A 19,314-nucleotide genomic window follows, 5' to 3' on the forward strand; every position below is an offset into this window, starting at 1 on the left:
GGTACCCGGCTCCTTGGCCTCGGGGGATCGCTGCATGTAGCAGTGCGGCTTCACCCCCTTGCTGCTTTTGGGGAGCCGGATTAGTCCCGGGGCAACGAGGGGCGATCAGCCTGCCTGCTTTTTTTAAGTAGGCGAGGAGGATTTTTGCCACCTTTGGTGTGAAGATATGGACGGGAGAAGCCCAAATATGCTGACCTGTGAAGAGGTCCCAGTTTTTGCAAGATTGAAGAATGCAGTGCGGTTTATTTTTTTGGATCCAGAGAAGAAGAAGTCTGGCTTGTTTTTTTTGGTAGAGAAGATTTTGTTTGGACTATTGGAAGTTCAAATGGAACAAGTTTTGTCTATGTTGGAGTTCCCGAAGAGAGGGATATATGATGTTATTTTTTGTTCAGAAGATATCTTTTCTGACTTTTGGAAGAGAATGGATCTAGTGAAGGAAGATTCGATACTTGAAGGTGTTTTTTTTGTGTCGCATTTTCCTAGGAAGGAAAGGCTAATAGTAATAAGGATGTATAGTCCTTTCATATTGGAAGAAGAGATCATGACCTTTTTATCCCGGTACTGTGAGAAAGTGAGTTCTGCTGGCAAAATGTTTAACCGATATGGTTTTTGGACCACGAGGTGGAGGTTCCTGGTCAAGTTCAAGGAAAGTTCGGATGGTGTTGTGGTACTCCCACCAAGTAGATTCAAAATCGGGACAGTTAATGGAGATATGTTCTTTACAGGTATGCCGAAGTTTTGTAGGCGTTGTAAACAGTATGGCCATGAAAAGGATTCCTGTACATTACAGTGGTGTGCCAAGTGTGAAGAAGTGGGACATAAGGCAGAGAATTGTGAAAAAAGTAAGAAATGTAATCTATGTGGTGGCAGTGGTCATTTATATGATTGCTGTCCTGTCAATAAAAGGGAGGAGAAGTCAGTTGACAAGGAAGATGGAAAAGAAGAAGAGTCTGAAGCTGCCCCCCATGATGAAACGGAAGAGAACATATCTCAAAAGAAGGAGGAACAAATAAGAGATATAAGAAAAGAAGGTGATCATATGGAAGAAGATACTGAGAGTGATATCACAGACGTTGAGATTGAAAATACTAGCTTGGAAGAAGAAGTGGAGGTGGATAGGGAGTCAGAAGATCATGAGGAATTTGAGTCCTCCAGTCAGGATGAAAAGGAAGGTGCTGTAAGTAATATGGAAGAGGAGGAGGAGGGTGAAGAAACTAGTGAAGAAGAAAGAGAGGATGTCGCATGTGAAGCCAGAGAAGAAATTGAAGGAGTTTTGTCATCTGGGAAGGACTCTAGTAAAGCAAAGGATGTTTCAGAAAAAAATATGAGGGAGATGGAGGAGAGACAAGAAGTGTTGAAAATGCTAAAGAGTTGTGAAGGGGGGAGTCAGGCTAGTCTAAGGCGCAAAGTGTGGAATAACATTTATAGCGATATGCATCGTTTTTTTTCAACTTACAGAATACCTCAGTCGTTGGCTAAAGAGGTAGAAGAAGCTTGGGATGGTCGGTTTCTGGATGGAAGGCTTTTGAATGCCTTGGCAGCATATGGCCTGAAGAGAGGAATGTTGCCTTAAATCGTAATGGTAAAGATTGTAATGTTGTGATGTAAAGAATATGGAATAACTGTATTGTGATAATATAAACGTATATATATAAAATAAGATTGGAAAAATGGATATATGACCCACAATGATGGATAACAACCTAATACCATTTGGAAATCATTGCAAAGCATGAAATGGTAAATATGGGACTTGTAATCTAAGTGGAAAAAAAAAAAAAAAAAAAAAAAAATCTGTTCTTATCAGTTTAATATCTGATACGTCCCCTATCTGGGGACCATATATTAAATGGATTTTTAGAACAGGGAGATGGAAAAAGAGCTTGCTCTGTCCACTCCACGCATTGACCTGGTATTGCAGTATCTCCAGGACCGGTGCACCCCTTCTTTAATGCAGTTTCTAAAATCAGAAAGAATTGAATTCAATGTTTTTTGTTCATTTTGCTTGTTTGTCGGATTTTGGGATGGACTCTTTGGCTTTGCTTTTCTTCTCCTCATTGGATTTTTCATGTTCAAAGTTGCAGAAGCCAGATTACAAGCTCATTTTGGTTCAACTTCAGCAACTGTGCATTGCATTGCCATGTAATGTGATGCAATGCTATCTTTCTAGCTCTCCCTTTTTACTTCCTTTTGGATAAACAGACATATTAGGCAAGCATTTTGGAGCTTTCACCTAAATAACTACAGGTGGTGAGATAAGCTGCACAATATAATTGACCTTTCAGTATATTGTTGCACACACACCATCTATTTAGCAAATGCCCTTGTTATCAACAGCAGCCTTTTAAACTCACCTGAGCTAACAGGTATGTGCGCTGGTTACTCTGCTGCGCTTAAAATTTCTTTTTTGGTTTGCTACAATGCCTTTTCTGAAACGTTGTCTCCTTCTGCTGGAACACTGACTTCTTTCATTTAATGCCTGCAGACTATAAAAGAGAACCCAACCCAAAAAGTTTGGTTGATTAGTCTGTGGCATTCTGTTAAACTGTTGCTTATGGCGGTCTCTGTGAGCTTCTCAGCGACATTCAGCCAGCCAGGTATCCTGCCTGCAGTAGATGGAATGTGGCAATGGAACGCTGGCTGCGCGTGTCATAATAGGCTCTGAGCCTTTATATACCTGTGCACAGCAGCAGCCACCTTCAGTCTGCTGCTGGACAGCCAGCAGCAGCAGCAGCAGGAGAGGTATGTAATCAGGAGCCCTCCTGCTAAGGGTAGACAGCTGCTCGTTCCACCCCACCCCCCGCCTTAATTGGTTCTCCTCCCTTCCAACGGTGTTGAGGCGGGTGGGAACAGCAGGGGGTGAAGGTGCTGTGTTTAAAGAGGTGGAGTTATGCAGATCTAAAACGCGTGGATTGCAGCAGCAGCAAGCCGAAAAGTGCAGGCATGTAAGGGATCTAGAGGTTGACAACATGTCTTCTTAACGGGAGTCCAGGAGCTCATCTCCACAAATGGACTTTTCAGGATCCTTGGGTGGCTCCGTAGTTTGAAACCAATTCTGGTTATCGCTTCTCGGCCTTTTGGCTAAGATCAAGTGTAGTATCTGTTCTTATCAGTTTAATATCTGATACGTCCCCTATCTGGGGACCATATATTAAATGGATTTTTAGAACAGGGAGATGGAAAAAGAGCTTGCTCTGTCCACTCCACGCATTGACCTGGTATTGCAGTATCTCCAGGACCGGTGCACCCCTTCTTTAATGCAGTTTCTAAAATCAGAAAGAATTGAATTCAATGTTTTTTGTTCATTTTGCTTGTTTGTCGGATTTTGGGATGGACTCTTTGGCTTTGCTTTTCTTCTCCTCATTGGATTTTTCATGTTCAAAGTTGCAGAAGCCAGATTACAAGCTCATTTTGGTTCAACTTCAGCAACTGTGCATTGCATTGCCATGTAATGTGATGCAATGCTATCTTTCTAGCTCTCCCTTTTTACTTCCTTTTGGATAAACAGACATATTAGGCAAGCATTTTGGAGCTTTCACCTAAATAACTACAGGTGGTAAGATAAGCTGCACAATATAATTGACCTTTCAGTATATTGTTGCACACACACCATCTATTTAGCAAATGCCCTTGTTATCAACAGCAGCCTTTTAAACTCACCTGAGCTAACAGGTATGTGCGCTGGTTACTCTGCTGCGCTTAAAATTTCTTTTTTGGTTTGCTACAATGCCTTTTCTGAAACGTTGTCTCCTTCTGCTGGAACACTGACTTCTTTCATTTAATGCCTGCAGACTATAAAAGAGAACCCAACCCAAAAAGTTTGGTTGATTAGTCTGTGGCATTCTGTTAAACTGTTGCTTATGGCAGTCTCTGTGAGCTTCTCAGCGACATTCAGCCAGCCAGGTATCCTGCCTGCAGTAGATGGAATGTGGCAATGGAACGCTGGCTGCGCGTGTCATAATAGGCTCTGAGCCTTTATATACCTGTGCACAGCAGCAGCCACCTTCAGTCTGCTGCTGGACAGCCAGCAGCAGCAGCAGAAGGAGAGGTATGTAATCAGGAGCCCTCCTGCTAAGGGTAGACAGCTGCTCGTTCCACCCCACCCCCCGCCTTAATTGGTTCTCCTCCCTTCCAACGGTGTTGAGGCGGGTGGGAACAGCAGGGGGTGAAGGTGCTGTGTTTAAAGAGGTGGAGTTATGCAGATCTAAAACGCGTGGATTGCAGCAGCAGCAAGCCGAAAAGTGCAGGCATGTAAGGGATCTAGAGGTTGACAACATGTCTTCTTAACGGGAGTCCAGGAGCTCATCTCCACAAATGGACTTTTCAGGATCCTTGGGTGGCTCCGTAGTTTGAAACCAATTCTGGTTATCGCTTCTCGGCCTTTTGGCTAAGATCAAGTGTAGTATCTGTTCTTATCAGTTTAATATCTGATACGTTCCCTATCTGGGGACCATATATTAAATGGATTTTTAGAACAGGGAGATGGAAAAAGAGCTTGCTCTGTCCACTCCACGCATTGACCTGGTATTGCAGTATCTCCAGGACCGGTGCACCCCTTCTTTAATGCAGTTTCTAAAATCAGAAAGAATTGAATTCAATGTTTTTTGTTCATTTTGCTTGTTTGTCGGATTTTGGGATGGACTCTTTGGCTTTGCTTTTCTTCTCCTCATTGGATTTTTCATGTTCAAAGTTGCAGAAGCCAGATTACAAGCTCATTTTGGTTCAACTTCAGCAACTGTGCATTGCATTGCCATGTAATGTGATGCAATGCTATCTTTCTAGCTCTCCCTTTTTACTTCCTTTTGGATAAACAGACATATTAGGCAAGCATTTTGGAGCTTTCACCTAAATAACTACAGGTGGTGAGATAAGCTGCACAATATAATTGACCTTTCAGTATATTGTTGCACACACACCATCTATTTAGCAAATGCCCTTGTTATCAACAGCAGCCTTTTAAACTCACCTGAGCTAACAGGTATGTGCGCTGGTTACTCTGCTGCGCTTAAAATTTCTTTTTTGGTTTGCTACAATGCCTTTTCTGAAACGTTGTCTCCTTCTGCTGGAACACTGACTTCTTTCATTTAATGCCTGCAGACTATAAAAGAGAACCCAACCCAAAAAGTTTGGTTGATTAGTCTGTGGCATTCTGTTAAACTGTTGCTTATGGCGGTCTCTGTGAGCTTCTCAGCGACATTCAGCCAGCCAGGTATCCTGCCTGCAGTAGATGGAATGTGGCAATGGAACGCTGGCTGCGCGTGTCATAATAGGCTCTGAGCCTTTATATACCTGTGCACAGCAGCAGCCACCTTCAGTCTGCTGCTGGACAGCCAGCAGCAGCAGCAGCAGGAGAGGTATGTAATCAGGAGCCCTCCTGCTAAGGGTAGACAGCTGCTCGTTCCACCCCACCCCCCGCCTTAATTGGTTCTCCTCCCTTCCAAAGGTGTTGAGGCGGGTGGGAACAGCAGGGGGTGAAGGTGCTGTGTTTAAAGAGGTGGAGTTATGCAGATCTAAAACGCGTGGATTGCAGCAGCAGCAAGCCGAAAAGTGCAGGCATGTAAGGGATCTAGAGGTTGACAACATGTCTTCTTAACGGGAGTCCAGGAGCTCATCTCCACAAATGGACTTTTCAGGATCCTTGGGTGGCTCCGTAGTTTGAAACCAATTCTGGTTATCGCTTCTCGGCCTTTTGGCTAAGATCAAGTGTAGTATCTTTCGAAAAGGCGGTTTTGGATGTTGGCCGCCCTAGTAGATTGATACATTATGCACACTGGGGTTTAGGCGCTTGTTAGTACGCCAGGTGGCTAATATAGTCATCTGGTGGAAAGCATGGCCCCCCAGGATCGACGCCATTGGGCCGGGGAAGATCGAAAGCCCGAAGTGTGAAGTGCCCCAGGAGTGGTGACCCTGGGGTGCCTTAACTCACTGGGATTGGGAACCCCACTTGAGTTTATGGCACATTTGCACTAGCACTTCAATATTTCTTTCTTCACACACACCCTTATTCCGGGCCTTCTGGCCTTAGGATGGGGAATTTTTCAATTCCCGGTCGAAGGTCCGGGCAGTATTATACTGTGAAACCTTCACTATTTATTTAATTTTTTTTTGTCACTGTGTGTCCACTTTTTCACGTGTGTCCACGTCCTTACTAGGATTTTGTCGGGATGCGGTTCCCTTACGGGTTCCTCTCTTGGCAGGTCTAGGGGGTGAGTGTGTGGCCATCAGGTTCCGCTCCCCCCTGAACCCCCCTGGCTCTCCTCTTTCGGGAGGAGAGCGTTGTTGGCTCCCCTCTTCCGGGAGGGGAGCACAGTCTTTGGCTCCCAGTGCCTTGCTCGGGTGAGAACTCGGGCAGGTATTGAGGGTAAGATTGGGTCGCCTCTGGCTCCGGCTGGAGGTGGCTATTTGTCCCTGTGCCTCGCTGTGGCCTTCTGGCTCGGAGGGACGGGGAATGGTTTGGGGGACCCTTCTCCTTTTGGAGAGGGTTTCAAGAAGACCAGCATCCTAGTGCACTTTTTTTTGTGGCACTTGTCACTTTTTTAAGCGCACTCGGGTTTTGTACACGAATTCGGGCTTTCGATAAAAAAAAAAAAATCTGTTCTTATCAGTTTAATATCTGATACGTCCCCTATCTGGGGACCATATATTAAATGGATTTTTAGAACAGGGAGATGGAAAAAGAGCTTGCTCTGTCCACTCCACGCATTGACCTGGTATTGCAGTATCTCCAGGACCGGTGCACCCCTTCTTTAATGCAGTTTCTAAAATCAGAAAGAATTGAATTCAATGTTTTTTGTTCATTTTGCTTGTTTGTCGGATTTTGGGATGGACTCTTTGGCTTTGCTTTTCTTCTCCTCATTGGATTTTTCATGTTCAAAGTTGCAGAAGCCAGATTACAAGCTCATTTTGGTTCAACTTCAGCAACTGTGCATTGCATTGCCATGTAATGTGATGCAATGCTATCTTTCTAGCTCTCCCTTTTTACTTCCTTTTGGATAAACAGACATATTAGGCAAGCATTTTGGAGCTTTCACCTAAATAACTACAGGTGGTGAGATAAGCTGCACAATATAATTGACCTTTCAGTATATTGTTGCACACACACCATCTATTTAGCAAATGCCCTTGTTATCAACAGCAGCCTTTTAAACTCACCTGAGCTAATAGGTATGTGCGCTGGTTACTCTGCTGCGCTTAAAATTTCTTTTTTGGTTTGCTACAATGCCTTTTCTGAAACGTTGTCTCCTTCTGCTGGAACACTGACTTCTTTCATTTAATGCCTGCAGACTATAAAAGAGAACCCAACCCAAAAAGTTTGGTTGATTAGTCTGTGGCATTCTGTTAAACTGTTGCTTATGGCGGTCTCTGTGAGCTTCTCAGCGACATTCAGCCAGCCAGGTATCCTGCCTGCAGTAGATGGAATGTGACAATGGAACGCTGGCTGCGCGTGTCATAATAGGCTCTGAGCCTTTATATACCTGTGCACAGCAGCAGCCACCTTCAGTCTGCTGCTGGACAGCCAGCAGCAGCAGCAGGAGAGGTATGTAATCAGGAGCCCTCCTGCTAAGGGCAGACAGCTGCTCGTTCCACCCCACCCCCCGCCTTAATTGGTTCTCCTCCCTTCCAACGGTGTTGAGGCGGGTGGGAACAGCAGGGGGTGAAGGTGCTGTGTTTAAAGAGGTGGAGTTATGCAGATCTAAAACGCGTGGATTGCAGCAGCAGCAAGCCGAAAAGTGCAGGCATGTAAGGGATCTAGAGGTTGACAACATGTCTTCTTAACGGGAGTCCAGGAGCTCATCTCCACAAATGGACTTTTCAGGATCCTTGGGTGGCTCCGTAGTTTGAAACCAATTCTGGTTATCGCTTCTCGGCCTTTTGGCTAAGATCAAGTGTAGTATCTGTTCTTATCAGTTTAATATCTGATACGTCCCCTATCTGGGGACCATATATTAAATGGATTTTTAGAACAGGGAGATGGAAAAAGAGCTTGCTCTGTCCACTCCACGCATTGACCTGGTATTGCAGTATCTCCAGGACCGGTGCACCCCTTCTTTAATGCAGTTTCTAAAATCAGAAAGAATTGAATTCAATGTTTTTTGTTCATTTTGCTTGTTTGTCGGATTTTGGGATGGACTCTTTGGCTTTGCTTTTCTTCTCCTCATTGGATTTTTCATGTTCAAAGTTGCAGAAGCCAGATTACAAGCTCATTTTGGTTCAACTTCAGCAACTGTGCATTGCATTGCCATGTAATGTGATGCAATGCTATCTTTCTAGCTCTCCCTTTTTACTTCCTTTTGGATAAACAGACATATTAGGCAAGCATTTTGGAGCTTTCACCTAAATAACTACAGGTGGTGAGATAAGCTGCACAATATAATTGACCTTTCAGTATATTGTTGCACACACACCATCTATTTAGCAAATGCCCTTGTTATCAACAGCAGCCTTTTAAACTCACCTGAGCTAACAGGTATGTGCGCTGGTTACTCTGCTGCGCTTAAAATTTCTTTTTTGGTTTGCTACAATGCCTTTTCTGAAACGTTGTCTCCTTCTGCTGGAACACTGACTTCTTTCATTTAATGCCTGCAGACTATAAAAGAGAACCCAACCCAAAAAGTTTGGTTGATTAGTCTGTGGCATTCTGTTAAACTGTTGCTTATGGCGGTCTCTGTGAGCTTCTCAGCGACATTCAGCCAGCCAGGTATCCTGCCTGCAGTAGATGGAATGTGGCAATGGAACGCTGGCTGCGCGTGTCATAATAGGCTCTGAGCCTTTATATACCTGTGCACAGCAGCAGCCACCTTCAGTCTGCTGCTGGACAGCCAGCAGCAGCAGCAGCAGGAGAGGTATGTAATCAGGAGCCCTCCTGCTAAGGGTAGACAGCTGCTCGTTCCACCCCACCCCCCGCCTTAATTGGTTCTCCTCCCTTCCAACGGTGTTGAGGCGGGTGGGAACAGCAGGGGGTGAAGGTGCTGTGTTTAAAGAGGTGGAGTTATGCAGATCTAAAACGCGTGGATTGCAGCAGCAGCAAGCCGAAAAGTGCAGGCATGTAAGGGATCTAGAGGTTGACAACATGTCTTCTTAACGGGAGTCCAGGAGCTCATCTCCACAAATGGACTTTTCAGGATCCTTGGGTGGCTCCGTAGTTTGAAACCAATTCTGGTTATCGCTTCTCGGCCTTTTGGCTAAGATCAAGTGTAGTATCTGTTCTTATCAGTTTAATATCTGATACGTCCCCTATCTGGGGACCATATATTAAATGGATTTTTAGAACAGGGAGATGGAAAAAGAGCTTGCTCTGTCCACTCCACGCATTGACCTGGTATTGCAGTATCTCCAGGACCGGTGCACCCCTTCTTTAATGCAGTTTCTAAAATCAGAAAGAATTGAATTCAATGTTTTTTGTTCATTTTGCTTGTTTGTCGGATTTTGGGATGGACTCTTTGGCTTTGCTTTTCTTCTCCTCGTTGGATTTTTCATGTTCAAAGTTGCAGAAGCCAGATTACAAGCTCATTTTGGTTCAACTTCAGCAACTGTGCATTGCATTGCCATGTAATGTGATGCAATGCTATCTTTCTAGCTCTCCCTTTTTACTTCCTTTTGGATAAACAGACATATTAGGCAAGCATTTTGGAGCTTTCACCTAAATAACTACAGGTGGTGAGATAAGCTGCACAATATAATTGACCTTTCAGTATATTGTTGCACACACACCATCTATTTAGCAAATGCCCTTGTTATCAACAGCAGCCTTTTAAACTCACCTGAGCTAAAAGGTATGTGCGCTGGTTACTCTGCTGCGCTTAAAATTTCTTTTTTGGTTTGCTACAATGCCTTTTCTGAAACGTTGTCTCCTTCTGCTGGAACACTGACTTCTTTCATTTAATGCCTGCAGACTATAAAAGAGAACCCAACCCAAAAAGTTTGGTTGATTAGTCTGTGGCATTCTGTTAAACTGTTGCTTATGGCGGTCTCTGTGAGCTTCTCAGCGACATTCAGCCAGCCAGGTATCCTGCCTGCAGTAGATGGAATGTGGCAATGGAACGCTGGCTGCGCGTGTCATAATAGGCTCTGAGCCTTTATATACCTGTGCACAGCAGCAGCCACCTTCAGTCTGCTGCTGGACAGCCAGCAGCAGCAGCAGCAGGAGAGGTATGTAATCAGGAGCCCTCCTGCTAAGGGTAGACAGCTGCTCGTTCCACCCCACCCCCCGCCTTAATTGGTTCTCCTCCCTTCCAACGGTGTTGAGGCGGGTGGGAACAGCAGGGGGTGAAGGTGCTGTGTTTAAAGAGGTGGAGTTATGCAGATCTAAAACGCGTGGATTGCAGCAGCAGCAAGCCGAAAAGTGCAGGCATGTAAGGGATCTAGAGGTTGACAACATGTCTTCTTAACGGGAGTCCAGGAGCTCATCTCCACAAATGGACTTTTCAGGATCCTTGGGTGGCTCCGTAGTTTGAAACCAATTCTGGTTATCGCTTCTCGGCCTTTTGGCTAAGATCAAGTGTAGTATCTGTTCTTATCAGTTTAATATCTGATACGTCCCCTATCTGGGGACCATATATTAAATGGATTTTTAGAACAGGGAGATGGAAAAAGAGCTTGCTCTGTCCACTCCACGCATTGACCTGGTATTGCAGTATCTCCAGGACCGGTGCACCCCTTCTTTAATGCAGTTTCTAAAATCAGAAAGAATTGAATTCAATGTTTTTTGTTCATTTTGCTTGTTTGTCGGATTTTGGGATGGACTCTTTGGCTTTGCTTTTCTTCTCCTCATTGGATTTTTCATGTTCAAAGTTGCAGAAGCCAGATTACAAGCTCATTTTGGTTCAACTTCAGCAACTGTGCATTGCATTGCCATGTAATGTGATGCAATGCTATCTTTCTAGCTCTCCCTTTTTACTTCCTTTTGGATAAACAGACATATTAGGCAAGCATTTTGGAGCTTTCACCTAAATAACTACAGGTGGTGAGATAAGCTGCACAATATAATTGACCTTTCAGTATATTGTTGCACACACACCATCTATTTAGCAAATGCCCTTGTTATCAACAGCAGCCTTTTAAACTCACCTGAGCTAACAGGTATGTGCGCTGGTTACTCTGCTGCGCTTAAAATTTCTTTTTTGGTTTGCTACAATGCCTTTTCTGAAACGTTGTCTCCTTCTGCTGGAACAGTGACTTCTTTCATTTAATGCCTGCAGACTATAAAAGAGAACCCAACCCAAAAAGTTTGGTTGATTAGTCTGTGGCATTCTGTTAAACTGTTGCTTATGGCGGTCTCTGTGAGCTTCTCAGCGACATTCAGCCAGCCAGGTATCCTGCCTGCAGTAGATGGAATGTGGCAATGGAACGCTGGCTGCGCGTGTCATAATAGGCTCTGAGCCTTTATATACCTGTGCACAGCAGCAGCCACCTTCAGTCTGCTGCTGGACAGCCAGCAGCAGCAGCAGCAGGAGAGGTATGTAATCAGGAGCCCTCCTGCTAAGGGTAGACAGCTGCTCGTTCCACCCCACCCCCCGCCTTAATTGGTTCTCCTCCCTTCCAACGGTGTTGAGGCGGGTGGGAACAGCAGGGGGTGAAGGTGCTGTGTTTAAAGAGGTGGAGTTATGCAGATCTAAAACGCGTGGATTGCAGCAGCAGCAAGCCGAAAAGTGCAGGCATGTAAGGGATCTAGAGGTTGACAACATGTCTTCTTAACGGGAGTCCAGGAGCTCATCTCCACAAATGGACTTTTCAGGATCCTTGGGTGGCTCCGTAGTTTGAAACCAATTCTGGTTATCGCTTCTCGGCCTTTTGGCTAAGATCAAGTGTAGTATCTGTTCTTATCAGTTTAATATCTGATACGTCCCCTATCTGGGGACCATATATTAAATGGATTTTTAGAACAGGGAGATGGAAAAAGAGCTTGCTCTGTCCACTCCACGCATTGACCTGGTATTGCAGTATCTCCAGGACCGGTGCACCCCTTCTTTAATGCAGTTTCTAAAATCAGAAAGAATTGAATTCAATGTTTTTTGTTCATTTTGCTTGTTTGTCGGATTTTGGGATGGACTCTTTGGCTTTGCTTTTCTTCTCCTCATTGGATTTTTCATGTTCAAAGTTGCAGAAGCCAGATTACAAGCTCATTTTGGTTCAACTTCAGCAACTGTGCATTGCATTGCCATGTAATGTGATGCAATGCTATCTTTCTAGCTCTCCCTTTTTACTTCCTTTTGGATAAACAGACATATTAGGCAAGCATTTTGGAGCTTTCACCTAAATAACTACAGGTGGTGAGATAAGCTGCACAATATAATTGACCTTTCAGTATATTGTTGCACACACACCATCTATTTAGCAAATGCCCTTGTTATCAACAGCAGCCTTTTAAACTCACCTGAGCTAACAGGTATGTGCGCTGGTTACTCTGCTGCGCTTAAAATTTCTTTTTTGGTTTGCTACAATGCCTTTTCTGAAACGTTGTCTCCTTCTGCTGGAACACTGACTTCTTTCATTTAATGCCTGCAGACTATAAAAGAGAACCCAACCCAAAAAGTTTGGTTGATTAGTCTGTGGCATTCTGTTAAACTGTTGCTTATGGCGGTCTCTGTGAGCTTCTCAGCGACATTCAGCCAGCCAGGTATCCTGCCTGCAGTAGATGGAATGTGGCAATGGAACGCTGGCTGCGCGTGTCATAATAGGCTCTGAGCCTTTATATACCTGTGCACAGCAGCAGCCACCTTCAGTCTGCTGCTGGACAGCCAGCAGCAGCAGCAGCAGGAGAGGTATGTAATCAGGAGCCCTCCTGCTAAGGGTAGACAGCTGCTCGTTCCACCCCACCCCCCGCCTTAATTGGTTCTCCTCCCTTCCAACGGTGTTGAGGCGGGTGGGAACAGCAGGGGGTGAAGGTGCTGTGTTTAAAGAGGTGGAGTTATGCAGATCTAAAACGCGTGGATTGCAGCAGCAGCAAGCCGAAAAGTGCAGGCATGTAAGGGATCTAGAGGTTGACAACATGTCTTCTTAACGGGAGTCCAGGAGCTCATCTCCACAAATGGACTTTTCAGGATCCTTGGGTGGCTCCGTAGTTTGAAACCAATTCTGGTTATCGCTTCTCGGCCTTTTGGCTAAGATCAAGTGTAGTATCTGTTCTTATCAGTTTAATATCTGATACGTCCCCTATCTGGGGACCATATATTAAATGGATTTTTAGAACAGGGAGATGGAAAAAGAGCTTGCTCTGTCCACTCCACGCATTGACCTGGTATTGCAGTATCTCCAGGACCGGTGCACCCCTTCTTTAATGCAGTTTCTAAAATCAGAAAGAATTGAATTCAATGTTTTTTGTTCATTTTGCTTGTTTGTCGGATTTTGGGATGGACTCTTTGGCTTTGCTTTTCTTCTCCTCATTGGATTTTTCATGTTCAAAGTTGCAGAAGCCAGATTACAAGCTCATTTTGGTTCAACTTCAGCAACTGTGCATTGCATTGCCATGTAATGTGATGCAATGCTATCTTTCTAGCTCTCCCTTTTTACTTCCTTTTGGATAAACAGACATATTAGGCAAGCATTTTGGAGCTTTCACCTAAATAACTACAGGTGGTGAGATAAGCTGCACAATATAATTGACCTTTCAGTATATTGTTGCACACACACCATCTATTTAGCAAATGCCCTTGTTATCAACAGCAGCCTTTTAAACTCACCTGAGCTAACAGGTATGTGCGCTGGTTACTCTGCTGCGCTTAAAATTTCTTTTTTGGTTTGCTACAATGCCTTTTCTGAAACGTTGTCTCCTTCTGCTGGAACAGTGACTTCTTTCATTTAATGCCTGCAGACTATAAAAGAGAACCCAACCCAAAAAGTTTGGTTGATTAGTCTGTGGCATTCTGTTAAACTGTTGCTTATGGCGGTCTCTGTGAGCTTCTCAGCGACATTCAGCCAGCCAGGTATCCTGCCTGCAGTAGATGGAATGTGGCAATGGAACGCTGGCTGCGCGTGTCATAATAGGCTCTGAGCCTTTATATACCTGTGCACAGCAGCAGCCACCTTCAGTCTGCTGCTGGACAGCCAGCAGCAGCAGCAGCAGGAGAGGTATGTAATCAGGAGCCCTCCTGCTAAGGGTAGACAGCTGCTCGTTCCACCCCACCCCCCGCCTTAATTGGTTCTCCTCCCTTCCAACGGTGTTGAGGCGGGTGGGAACAGCAGGGGGTGAAGGTGCTGTGTTTAAAGAGGTGGAGTTATGCAGATCTAAAACGCGTGGATTGCAGCAGCAGCAAGCCGAAAAGTGCAGGCATGTAAGGGATCTAGAGGTTGACAACATGTCTTCTTAACGGGAATCCAGGAGCTCATCTCCACAAATGGACTTTTCAGGATCCTTGGGTGGCTCCGTAGTTTGAAACCAATTCTGGTTATCGCTTCTCGGCCTTTTGGCTAAGATCAAGTGTAGTATCTGTTCTTATCAGTTTAATATCTGATACGTCCCCTATCTGGGGACCATATATTAAATGGATTTTTAGAACAGGGAGATGGAAAAAGAGCTTGCTCTGTCCACTCCACGCATTGACCTGGTATTGCAGTATCTCCACGACCGGTGCACCCCTTCTTTAATGCAGTTTCTAAAATCAGAAAGAATTGAATTCAATGTTTTTTGTTCATTTTGCTTGTTTGTCGGATTTTGGGATGGACTCTTTGGCTTTGCTTTTCTTCTCCTCATTGGATTTTTCATGTTCAAAGTTGCAGAAGCCAGATTACAAGCTCATTTTGGTTCAACTTCAGCAACTGTGCATTGCATTGCCATGTAATGTGATGCAATGCTATCTTTCTAGCTCTCCCTTTTTACTTCCTTTTGGATAAACAGACATATTAGGCAAGCATTTTGGAGCTTTCACCTAAATAACTACAGGTGGTGAGATAAGCTGCACAATATAATTGACCTTTCAGTATATTGTTGCACACACACCATCTATTTAGCAAATGCCCTTGTTATCAACAGCAGCCTTTTAAACTCACCTGAGCTAACAGGTATGTGCGCTGGTTACTCTGCTGCGCTTAAAATTTCTTTTTTGGTTTGCTACAATGCCTTTTCTGAAACGTTGTCTCCTTCTGCTGGAACACTGACTTCTTTCATTTAATGCCTGCAGACTATAAAAGAGAACCCAACCCAAAAAGTTTGGTTGATTAGTCTGTGGCATTCTGTTAAACTGTTGCTTATGGCGGTCTCTGTGAGCTTCTCAGCGACATTCAGCCAGCCAGGTATCCTGCCTGCAGTAGATGGAATGTGGCAATGGAACGCTGGCTGCGCGTGTCATAATAGGCTCTGAGCCTTTATATACCTGTGCACAGCAGCAGCCACCTTCAGTCTGCTGCTGGACAGCCAGCAGCAGCAGCAGCAGGAGAGGTATGTAATCAGGAGCCCTCCTGCTAAGGGTAGACAGCTGCTCGTTCCACCCCACCCCCCGCCTTAATTGGTTCTCCTCCCTTCCAACGGTGTTGAGGCGGGTGGGAACAGCAGGGGGTGAAGGTGCTGTGTTTAAAGAGGTGGAGTTATGCAGATCTAAAACGCGTGGATTGCAGCAGCAGCAAGCCGAAAAGTGCAGGCATGTAAGGGATCTAGAGGTTGACAACATGTCTTCTTAACGGGAGTCCAGGAGCTCATCTCCACAAATGGACTTTTCAGGATCCTTGGGTGGCTCCGTAGTTTGAAACCAATTCTGGTTATCGCTTCTCGGCCTTTTGGCTAAGATCAAGTGTAGTATCTGTTCTTATCAGTTTAATATCTGATACGTCCCCTATCTGGGGACCATATATTAAATGGATTTTTAGAACAGGGAGATGGAAAAAGAGCTTGCTCTGTCCACTCCACGCATTGACCTGGTATTGCAGTATCTCCAGGACCGGTGCACCCCTTCTTTAATGCAGTTTCTAAAATCAGAAAGAATTGAATTCAATGTTTTTTGTTCATTTTGCTTGTTTGTCGGATTTTGGGATGGACTCTTTGGCTTTGCTTTTCTTCTCCTCATTGGATTTTTCATGTTCAAAGTTGCAGAAGCCAGATTACAAGCTCATTTTGGTTCAACTTCAGCAACTGTGCATTGCATTGCCATGTAATGTGATGCAATGCTATCTTTCTAGCTCTCCCTTTTTACTTCCTTTTGGATAAACAGACATATTAGGCAAGCATTTTGGAGCTTTCACCTAAATAACTACAGGTGGTGAGATAAGCTGCACAATATAATTGACATTTCAGTATATTGTTGCACACACACCATCTATTTAGCAAATGCCCTTGTTATCAACAGCAGCCTTTTAAACTCACCTGAGCTAACAGGTATGTGCGCTGGTTACTCTGCTGCGCTTAAAATTTCTTTTTTGGTTTGCTACAATGCCTTTTCTGAAACGTTGTCTCCTTCTGCTGGAACACTGACTTCTTTCATTTAATGCCTGCAGACTATAAAAGAGAACCCAACCCAAAAAGTTTGGTTGATTAATCTGTGGCATTCTGTTAAACTGTTGCTTATGGCGGTCTCTGTGAGCTTCTCAGCGACATTCAGCCAGCCAGGTATCCTGCCTGCAGTAGATGGAATGTGGCAATGGAACGCTGGCTGCGCGTGTCATAATAGGCTCTGAGCCTTTATATACCTGTGCACAGCAGCAGCCACCTTCAGTCTGCTGCTGGACAGCCAGCAGCAGCAGCAGCAGGAGAGGTATGTAATCAGGAGCCCTCCTGCTAAGGGTAGACAGCTGCTCGTTCCACCCCACCCCCCGCCTTAATTGGTTCTCCTCCCTTCCAACGGTGTTGAGGCGGGTGGGAACAGCAGGGGGTGAAGGTGCTGTGTTTAAAGAGGTGGAGTTATGCAGATCTAAAACGCGTGGATTGCAGCAGCAGCAAGCCGAAAAGTGCAGGCATGTAAGGGATCTAGAGGTTGACAACATGTCTTCTTAACGGGAGTCCAGGAGCTCATCTCCACAAATGGACTTTTCAGGATCCTTGGGTGGCTCCGTAGTTTGAAACCAATTCTGGTTATCGCTTCTCGGCCTTTTGGCTAAGATCAAGTGTAGTATCTGTTCTTATCAGTTTAATATCTGATACGTCCCCTATCTGGGGACCATATATTAAATGGATTTTTAGAACAGGGAGATGGAAAAAGAGCTTGCTCTGTCCACTCCACGCATTGACCTGGTATTGCAGTATCTCCAGGACCGGTGCACCCCTTCTTTAATGCAGTTTCTAAAATCAGAAAGAATTGAATTCAATGTTTTTTGTTCATTTTGCTTGTTTGTCGGATTTTGGGATGGACTCTTTGGCTTTGCTTTTCTTCTCCTCATTGGATTTTTCATGTTCAAAGTTGCAGAAGCCAGATTACAAGCTCATTTTGGTTCAACTTCAGCAACTGTGCATTGCATTGCCATGTAATGTGATGCAATGCTATCTTTCTAGCTCTCCCTTTTTACTTCCTTTTGGATAAACAGACATATTAGGCAAGCATTTTGGAGCTTTCACCTAAATAACTACAGGTGGTGAGATAAGCTGCACAATATAATTGACCTTTCAGTATATTGTTGCACACACACCATCTATTTAGCAAATGCCCTTGTTATCAACAGCAGCCTTTTAAACTCACCTGAGCTAACAGGTATGTGCGCTGGTTACTCTGCTGCGCTTAAAATTTCTTTTTTGGTTTGCTACAATGCCTTTTCTGAAACGTTGTCTCCTTCTGCTGGAACACTGACTTCTTTCATTTAATGCCTGCAGACTATAAAAGAGAACCCAACCCAAAAAGTTTGGTTGATTAGTCTGTGGCATTCTGTTAAACTGTTGCTTATGGCGGTCTCTGTGAGCTTCTCAGCGACATTCAGCCAGCCAGGTGTCCTGCCTGCAGTAGATGGAATGTGGCAATGGAACGCTGGCTGCGCGTGTCATAATAGGCTCTGAGCCTTTATATACCTGTGCACAGCAGCAGCCACCTTCAGTCTGCTGCTGGACAGCCAGCAGCAGCAGCAGCAGGAGAGGTATGTAATCAGGAGCCCTCCTGCTAAGGGTAGACAGCTGCTCGTTCCACCCCACCCCCCGCCTTAATTGGTTCTCCTCCCTTCCAACGGTGTTGAGGCGGGTGGGAACAGCAGGGGGTGAAGGTGCTGTGTTTAAAGAGGTGGAGTTATGCAGATCTAAAACGCGTGGATTGCAGCAGCAGCAAGCCGAAAAGTGCAGGCATGTAAGGGATCTAGAGGTTGACAACATGTCTTCTTAACGGGAGTCCAGGAGCTCATCTCCACAAATGGACTTTTCAGGATCCTTGGGTGGCTCCGTAGTTTGAAACCAATTCTGGTTATCGCTTCTCGGCCTTTTGGCTAAGATCAAGTGTAGTATCTGTTCTTATCAGTTTAATATCTGATACGTCCCCTATCTGGGGACCATATATTAAATGGATTTTTAGAACAGGGAGATGGAAAAAGAGCTTGCTCTGTCCACTCCACGCATTGACCTGGTATTGCAGTATCTCCAGGACCGGTGCACCCCTTCTTTAATGCAGTTTCTAAAATCAGAAAGAATTGAATTCAATGTTTTTTGTTCATTTTGCTTGTTTGTCGGATTTTGGGATGGACTCTTTGGCTTTGCTTTTCTTCTCCTCATTGGATTTTTCATGTTCAAAGTTGCAGAAGCCAGATTACAAGCTCATTTTGGTTCAACTTCAGCAACTGTGCATTGCATTGCCATGTAATGTGATGCAATGCTATCTTTCTAGCTCTCCCTTTTTACTTCCTTTTGGATAAACAGACATATTAGGCAAGCATTTTGGAGCTTTCACCTAAATAACTACAGGTGGTGAGATAAGCTGCACAATATAATTGACCTTTCAGTATATTGTTGCACACACACCATCTATTTAGCAAATGCCCTTGTTATCAACAGCAGCCTTTTAAACTCACCTGAGCTAACAGGTATGTGCGCTGGTTACTCTGCTGCGCTTAAAATTTCTTTTTTGGTTTGCTACAATGCCTTTTCTGAAACGTTGTCTCCTTCTGCTGGAACACTGACTTCTTTCATTTAATGCCTGCAGACTATAAAAGAGAACCCAACCCAAAAAGTTTGGTTGATTAGTCTGTGGCATTCTGTTAAACTGTTGCTTATGGCGGTCTCTGTGAGCTTCTCAGCGACATTCAGCCAGCCAGGTATCCTGCCTGCAGTAGATGGAATGTGGCAATGGAACGCTGGCTGCGCGTGTCATAATAGGCTCTGAGCCTTTATATACCTGTGCACAGCAGCAGCCACCTTCAGTCTGCTGCTGGACAGCCAGCAGCAGCAGCAGCAGGAGAGGTATGTAATCAGGAGCCCTCCTG

At 44.7% G+C, this 19,314-nt stretch overlaps 13 non-coding genes and 1 pseudogene across 13 annotated transcripts; all 14 read left to right on the plus strand.

Annotated features, from left to right (window-relative positions):
* Positions 1–1,758: 1,758 nt before the first annotated feature.
* On the plus strand, positions 1,759–1,946 carry LOC141202648 (U2 spliceosomal RNA). The gene has a single exon (XR_012273871.1). It is a non-coding gene; the product is annotated as a U2 spliceosomal RNA (small nuclear RNA).
* Positions 1,947–3,061: 1,115 nt separating this feature from the next.
* Positions 3,062–3,252, plus strand: LOC141202919 (U2 spliceosomal RNA). Its single transcript, XR_012274065.1, has one exon. It is a non-coding gene; the product is annotated as a U2 spliceosomal RNA (small nuclear RNA).
* A 1,115-nt stretch (positions 3,253–4,367) lies between these two features.
* LOC141202272 (U2 spliceosomal RNA) lies at positions 4,368–4,558 on the plus strand. The gene has a single exon (XR_012273551.1). It is a non-coding gene; the product is annotated as a U2 spliceosomal RNA (small nuclear RNA).
* Positions 4,559–5,673: 1,115 nt separating this feature from the next.
* LOC141202721 (U2 spliceosomal RNA) lies at positions 5,674–5,765 on the plus strand (annotated as a pseudogene).
* A 794-nt stretch (positions 5,766–6,559) lies between these two features.
* LOC141202557 (U2 spliceosomal RNA) lies at positions 6,560–6,744 on the plus strand. The gene has a single exon (XR_012273811.1). It is a non-coding gene; the product is annotated as a U2 spliceosomal RNA (small nuclear RNA).
* A 1,112-nt stretch (positions 6,745–7,856) lies between these two features.
* On the plus strand, positions 7,857–8,047 carry LOC141202920 (U2 spliceosomal RNA). The gene has a single exon (XR_012274066.1). It is a non-coding gene; the product is annotated as a U2 spliceosomal RNA (small nuclear RNA).
* A 1,115-nt stretch (positions 8,048–9,162) lies between these two features.
* LOC141202921 (U2 spliceosomal RNA) lies at positions 9,163–9,353 on the plus strand. The gene has a single exon (XR_012274067.1). It is a non-coding gene; the product is annotated as a U2 spliceosomal RNA (small nuclear RNA).
* Positions 9,354–10,468: 1,115 nt separating this feature from the next.
* Positions 10,469–10,659, plus strand: LOC141202922 (U2 spliceosomal RNA). Its single transcript, XR_012274068.1, has one exon. It is a non-coding gene; the product is annotated as a U2 spliceosomal RNA (small nuclear RNA).
* A 1,115-nt stretch (positions 10,660–11,774) lies between these two features.
* Positions 11,775–11,965, plus strand: LOC141202923 (U2 spliceosomal RNA). Its single transcript, XR_012274069.1, has one exon. It is a non-coding gene; the product is annotated as a U2 spliceosomal RNA (small nuclear RNA).
* Positions 11,966–13,080: 1,115 nt separating this feature from the next.
* Positions 13,081–13,271, plus strand: LOC141202924 (U2 spliceosomal RNA). Its single transcript, XR_012274070.1, has one exon. It is a non-coding gene; the product is annotated as a U2 spliceosomal RNA (small nuclear RNA).
* Positions 13,272–14,386: 1,115 nt separating this feature from the next.
* On the plus strand, positions 14,387–14,577 carry LOC141202372 (U2 spliceosomal RNA). Its single transcript, XR_012273647.1, has one exon. It is a non-coding gene; the product is annotated as a U2 spliceosomal RNA (small nuclear RNA).
* A 1,115-nt stretch (positions 14,578–15,692) lies between these two features.
* On the plus strand, positions 15,693–15,883 carry LOC141202925 (U2 spliceosomal RNA). Its single transcript, XR_012274071.1, has one exon. It is a non-coding gene; the product is annotated as a U2 spliceosomal RNA (small nuclear RNA).
* A 1,115-nt stretch (positions 15,884–16,998) lies between these two features.
* On the plus strand, positions 16,999–17,189 carry LOC141202926 (U2 spliceosomal RNA). Its single transcript, XR_012274072.1, has one exon. It is a non-coding gene; the product is annotated as a U2 spliceosomal RNA (small nuclear RNA).
* Positions 17,190–18,304: 1,115 nt separating this feature from the next.
* Positions 18,305–18,495, plus strand: LOC141202928 (U2 spliceosomal RNA). Its single transcript, XR_012274074.1, has one exon. It is a non-coding gene; the product is annotated as a U2 spliceosomal RNA (small nuclear RNA).
* Positions 18,496–19,314: the final 819 nt, after the last annotated feature.

Source organism: Phyllobates terribilis, unplaced genomic scaffold, assembly GCF_046119375.1.
Source record: "Phyllobates terribilis strain yellow unplaced genomic scaffold, ASM4611937v1 Scaffold_123__1_contigs__length_5148117, whole genome shotgun sequence".
NCBI lineage: Eukaryota > Metazoa > Chordata > Amphibia > Anura > Dendrobatidae > Phyllobates > Phyllobates terribilis.